General features: G+C 40.4%; 1 protein-coding gene across 1 annotated transcript in view; it reads left to right on the top strand.

Moving 5' to 3' along the window:
* CNTNAP2 (contactin associated protein 2) overlaps positions 1–6,616 on the top strand; it is a 1,362,616-nt gene that overhangs the window by 483,985 nt on the left and 872,015 nt on the right. The window lies entirely within an intron of this gene.

Below are 6,616 nucleotides of genomic sequence, written 5' to 3'. Positions count from 1 at the left end.
CCTCTCTCTCTCTCTCTCTCTCTCTAAGAAAGGAAGGAAGAGAGAGAGGAAAAAGGAGGAAGGAGGGAAGGAAGAAGAAAGAGAGAAAGAAAGCTGATGCCACTGCTTTTTTTTAGGGGGCACAATAGAAAAAATTTGAGAGACCACCTTCAGAAAACAAGTCCTACCACCCATAAGAAGGAATGACTCTAAGGTCTGTTTGCAAATCGTTGTCACTGCGTATCACTCAGTCTCTATTGGAATCCCTCAATATTCCTGTTATCAATTCTTATTTCAGGTAAAACAAACCATATTTTAACCTTCCACCATCTCTAGAATAGTGGTTGTGTTCTCAGATGTGTCTGTAATGTTCACAGGACAGCAGGTGGCTTTAGTTATGATCAGTTTGAACACTCAAATTAAAAACAAAAAACAAAAAACTTTGCCCATGAATAAAATTCTCTAAATAACTGACCAGCCCCTGACCTTATCAAAAACATTCCTAGAGCTACATGTCAAGAGGATTGACCTTGGACCATAACGTTTGAGGGGAGCTGATCACTGCTTCTTGCTTTCTGCTTCACCTAGAAAGGAGGACTGTGTAGGCTGCCAAGTCCAAATCCTGCATCTTCTACCGTCAGCTCCGTCTCTCACCCATAATCTCCTCCACCACTTACGGTGGATTTGTGCTATATGTGGTGCTGGAGTAGATCACCTCCTTCTCAGATAATTTTCAGATCATTTCCTGGTTTACAAGATGCTGGGAGTTTTGTGACCCCATCTCTCAGACAAGGCAGGAAACTAGTAGGCTAGTCTGCAGCTGCTCTGAGTCTTACAGCAGACTCTCGCGGGAGTTCTATGTAGAGGGAGTTCTTCACTGGAAAGTCTCAGTTACATTTTTGAAATATTTCTCAGTATTTATTTTCTCAACTGTTGAAAATTTGCAGAATCATATAAGATTAGGGTGATTGTCTCAGTTACCTTTCCAGGGCAAAGGCCACGGACTCTGAATTTTTTTTTTTTTTTTTTTTTCTAAGCAGATACAGAACACAGGAAAAAGGACTTTTAATTCTATTGTTAAGTAAATTCCCTCTGGGTTGTTAATAAGTCAGAGAGAGGTGGTTGCTTCACACAGCTAGCTGGTAGAAGTGAGGTAGTGTATTATTAAAGCCTATTAGATCAGCAGAGTTCTTTTCAAATTTTTAATAGTAGGGTTTTTTAAATCAGATTTGAACTGGAAACGTTATAGAGAACAACAAACATCCCAGTGGAGTTGTTTCATAATGATCAGCGTCTTAAATCAGCCTTTCAGGCTAACAGAAAGAAAAAAAGCAACTGCATAAGTTCTTTTTTATGAAACGAGGAGCAGTTGTGATCATTAGTGTTTGTTAGTGTGCCTGTGTGTGGGGGTACACAGGAAAAGTGACAGGAGGCAGGCCGGACTGCGGATGGGGCTCTCGGAAGACAAAGTAGTAAGGAAAAAGGACAGGAGGAGTGAAAGGCTGGGCTCACAGTGTCGAAGGGCCTTTCCTGGGTCTGTATTGTAAAGTGGTTTTGGTGGGGGGCAAAGGGAGGTGGAGAGAGAGAATCTCAAGCAGACTCCACGCCCAGCACAGAGCCCAGTGGAGGGGCTCAGTCCCATGACCCTGAGATCGTGACCTGCACCAACATCAAGAGTAGGGCGGTTGACTGACTGAGCCACCCAGGTGACCCACAATAAGGTATTTTTAAGCGGTGGTGTATTTTTTATGTTTTCCCTCCAAGAAATCTCAAGTCCTTCATACACTTAATGTTATCATTGAAGTGCCTGACTTGACACATTATGAATTTGCATGTAAAGCTGATAACTGTTTGTCCTCAGGAATAAAATATTCTGAAGAGAACACAGAAAACTAGCTGAGTTTTATCAAAGCAAAAGGAAATGTTCCTTCAAAACATAACAATTATCATTTAATTGGCTTATTTGCAGGTTTTAAATATTTTAAAAAGTCAAGTAGGTCCCAGGAATGTGATTTGATTTGCAAATGTTTCTCGTGTCTTGTACTTTTTTAGCTGATTTTAGCTGGGCAGCTACTGTTAGGAAAGGCTTTTTATGCTCAGAATCAGGAGACTTTTAGTGTATTTGTGTCTTCAGGGTAACTTTGCAGATAAATCAGCAGCAGCCTTGTTTTGTCTTTATTTGGACTGCACCATTTCATAACTTTGATGCAGTTGGTAGGGAATTCAGCCAGTCAGTTCAACTGCGCTAAAGAGGATTTGCCTTGATAAATTTTTTGCACTTTAGAGGTCATCAGACATTTGGTCCCTGAAGGTAGGACTTGATGATAAAGCCCCTAGAGGTAAGAGCATTCCGAATGTCACTGTTTTACCAAGTAAATTCACATGAGATAAACGTATAGAACTGAAAAACCAGTCCATTAATCCATACTTCATCAGTGGCATGTTTATACTCTATCAAAGGCATCTCCTTTCCTTGTGTTGATCTACCTGGGAAGCCCACTCAGTACCCAGTAAATGTTGTGAAAAATGATGGGGAATAATTTTCATTCATGCCATGATGAACTCTGAGAAAGTTATTTATGTTTTTATATATCCTCAAAATAAATCTGCCTATTTTAATGCCTTAGAGAGATCTAGTGAACTTCCCAGAGAGGTTATAGTAAATGGTAGAGCCCAAATTTGAACTCAGGGCAGCTTATTTTTAAATTGCTCTTTCCTTCAGATAAAATGTCACTGCACTCAGCGAGCATCTAGTGTGCTGGGTTCTCCATGCCTGGCCCATCTCGCCAGTGGCTCTGGGACACATTTTGTTGAGATTTCCCACTGTTGTTCCTCTTTCTGTTTCCCTTTTGCTGATACGTCCCGGCCTCTATTTATATGACAAGTAGGGTTGCTGTCCAGGTACATTTCACGTGGAAGTGGACAGAGCAATTCTGCGTGTCCTATTATGGTTGAATCTCATGTGTCACCTGTTGAAGGGCAGCTTCCCCTACTTCTGAGCTTAAGGGTACCTGCTCACTGGTGTTCCCGCGTGTAGCAGGCCTGTTTTCTCCGATGTACACTAAAAGGAGCAGTATTTTAGGACAGGCATATGCTCTTTATGTTAAGTGTTGCACCTCTAAATCTCTCCCTCTCACATACACACACATCAAAGAACCCCAAACATGGATTTACTGTTAGATGATTTCTTGGTCATTTTAATTTTCCTGTTCTGTGAGAATACTCTTTATAAACCATATAAAGTTGGCCCCTGGGTTGGCCATCGCCCAGGCTCTAAGACTACATTCTCACCGACTAAGCTGTCCGTCTTGATGAGCAAACACAGTCAGCTCTTTGCCCCATGAAATCTTTTGCACTTGCAGAGGGTGAAGCTTCTTGTCAATGTCTAGCCGTTAAAGGTTCCCCTGAAGGCCTGCTTGTGTGTCCATGAAACAATTCACAAATTATTTCATTGTAATAATCAATGGTAATTGCTCATTTTCTTTAACATATTTAATTTTGGATAAAGTTTATACTATCCTTTCACACTTATTTTAAAAAGTTTCTCCATATTTTGGTGGTCCAGGTACAACAAAATAAATCACTCTCTTTTCCTGCTATTTTATAAATACTGTTTTGTCTGCCAGGAATGACCTCCTTGCTTGAGGTTCAGTTTAAATGACCAATGATCTTTCTCCCCCATTCCCCTAAGACTCCACTTTTAGGTGCTCTTACTTTATGTTTGTTTAAGAATCTTTTCATACTCCTATTAGCATATGTGCTCTAGTCCTGTAGACTAACTGTAGACATGCCTGACTCTTCAATGTGGGGTATATATTGCTTTACTCTCTGGGGACAGTATGTGCTCAGAGGCTGTCATGCAAAACTGTTCACAGGAGGAACGAATGGGTTAAACATGAACTTGTCTGAGAAGTTAAATGAATGTCTCAGGAACTTTTTCTGTAGCTGCACATATTGAAGTTGATATTCAGGAGTACAAGTTTTCAGAATCAGAAACTATTTGATAGGAGCTACCTTTCACTAGCAGTGTGAATCTGTTGAGGATTACTTAGCAAGTACTTCATCGGCATCATCTGGTGAATGTCTTTTATTTTTAAAGATTTTATTTATTTATTTGAGAGAGAGAGAGACAGCGAGAGAGGGAATACAAGCACGGGGAGTGGGAGAGGGAGAAGCAGGCTCCCGCTGAGCAGGGAGCCCAATATGGGGCTCGATCCCAGGATGCCGGGATCATGACCCGAGCCAAAGTCAGAGGCCCAACCCAGTGAGCCACCCAGGCACCCCTGGTGAATGTCTTTTTAATCAAGCCGCCCTGACCCCAAACCTAACCAGATCCTGATGTAGGTCACCACACACACACACACACGCAGGCAGAGAGATACTCACGCACACACACATAATACCAGATTACAGTTAAGGATAGAAATGTTTATTCATCCTAAAAGTTGGGTTACATACAGTTGGATCACATGCAGTAAGGGTAGAGTGTAAATTATGATAATTGTACATGCACCGTGTGGCTTATTAGGCTTTAATTTTATGTAATTTGAAGACCGGTCTCTTTGAGTTTCGTTTGAGCAAAGAGAAATACCCATCGGTAAATGAGTGTGAGCTGTGGAAGCATTTGTTCATGATCCCTCATTTCCCTTTAGTAATGATAATGTTATATTACCTCCATCTACTTTTCATCCTTTTCAAGGTAATTTCACATACATTATCTGATTTTGCAACCAGCACCCGGTTTAATGTCACAAATGTTTGCAAGCTTATATTTGTATTGTTTTTTAAAGATGATCCTATCCTTAGATGTGGTTACAGATGAAACGTACATTTACTTCAAAGCACCAATTCACTGAGACCCATAGCAATTTCAGTTGTGCTCATCCAAGGACAAAATTAGGTCTCAGGATTTAACTCGGGTGGGATAATATAATACACATAACCTGTTTACCTGAGAGCAGTAGAAACAAAAAGAGACAATCTAAAATGAAAGCTACTACAAAACAGTAATGGAATGTGATGTTAAAAACCACTAATAGATGTTGACCTTCCAAAACAAAATAATAAAAAGAAAGAAAAGGAAAACACACAGGAAAACTCAAGGGTGCTTCCAGAGTTGAGAAATATTTCATGAATTGCAGAGCCCCTTCACTGAATTCTTTCTTTTTTGTTTATACCTCACTTTCTGCACTGACCATGACATTTTCTATGTTAATAATATACGCGTCTGTCTCCCCTTCTTAATCTGCTGGAGCCTTATACCTCTTTGATTTGTCTACTCATTAGCAAGGCCAAACCTTGCATGGAGAATAGGCAATCAATATGTTTGCTGAATCGCATTGAACTTTTAAGCAAGGATAAAATTACGCCAACTATGAGCCTACACATTTTCTTAATCGTAAGCAGTTCAACTAAGAAAAAAGGTAAAACAGGGCACTTTATTCACTGCATAAGCAACAATAAAATACAGCTTTATGTGGTTTTTCCAATATGAAATATAGTTATCTTAGCCATAATCTTAGTCTGGTGCTAAATATATTATTCATGACATGTAATTATAATGAGTAGCTTGCCTTTTAAAGAAGATGTAGTGATGTTAGCAGTGAGAATGAAATTGGCCATTTTTTTCCCCATAAAGCTCTGTGTTTTCCCCAGGCAATAAGATATGGCTTTGCAAGTAGAATGTGTGGATAAAAAGACAAATTGTGTACTATCTCTGAGCCTCATTTTAATATTTAATTTTACTTTAGGCACATCCTGGTACACTTGAAAAAGCCTTTATTTACTTTTATTTCCTAGCATTAATTTTGTTGCTCTGAAATACAGCAAGTACTTTACTAAGTGTTAAATTAATTCTAATATTGTGAATATAAGGTTTTACTTTTATGAATGAGTTTCTATTCCCAAAGTCACTCAGTAGTGGGATGGTAACACCGATTTTGAGCCCTCTCCTCCCTTTTTCAGCCAAAGGGTGGATGGCAGAACTAAGCTAGCGCATTGCCATGCACTTGCTTAATTCTGTTCTTGTCGCCCTCATATATAATGGGGGTCTCTGTATCCCTGGGAGCACATAAATGAGGGCATCAAAACGACAAACCCCTGGGTGTAGGCCTGCGCTTCGAACATGGCTACATCTAACTATCCGGTTCAGTCGTAGAGTTGAGAGAGGAGTCACATCATTAATGATGGGTCACCTGTTAGCGGCCAGGCAGAGTATCAGGTGTGTTTCCTGTTCACTTTTTTCACTCGTCAAATCAACACTGCTGTTCACACCTTACAAATGGTTCAGTGAGGCTAAGGGAGGTTGGGTGACTTTGCAAAGTTATCACATGTACAAAGTGTCTGAGATGAGAGTGGGCCCCAAAACGTCTGGTTCTAAAGCCCATGCCTAGTCCACTCCAGTACGCTGAATCTGCAGAACCCACCATCGCGGGAGATGGCCACGTAGAATCCTGAAGCAGTCTTGCTATCTCACCACATTTTCTCCCACTTACTGACCATCACCCCACATTCCACCTGTCTCCCTCCATAATTTTAGATCAAGACTCTAAATGCTGTTAAAATGCAGGTGGAAACGCAGTGAGTCGTCACATTTAAACACATTTACATCCGTCCTTTGCATCTTAGGTCGACCAAA

This window comes from Mustela nivalis (assembly GCF_964662115.1).
Source record: "Mustela nivalis genome assembly, chromosome: 12".
Lineage (NCBI taxonomy): Eukaryota > Metazoa > Chordata > Mammalia > Carnivora > Mustelidae > Mustela > Mustela nivalis.
Note: the sequence above shows the minus strand (reverse complement) of the source record. Positions and strands in the feature narration are given on the sequence as shown.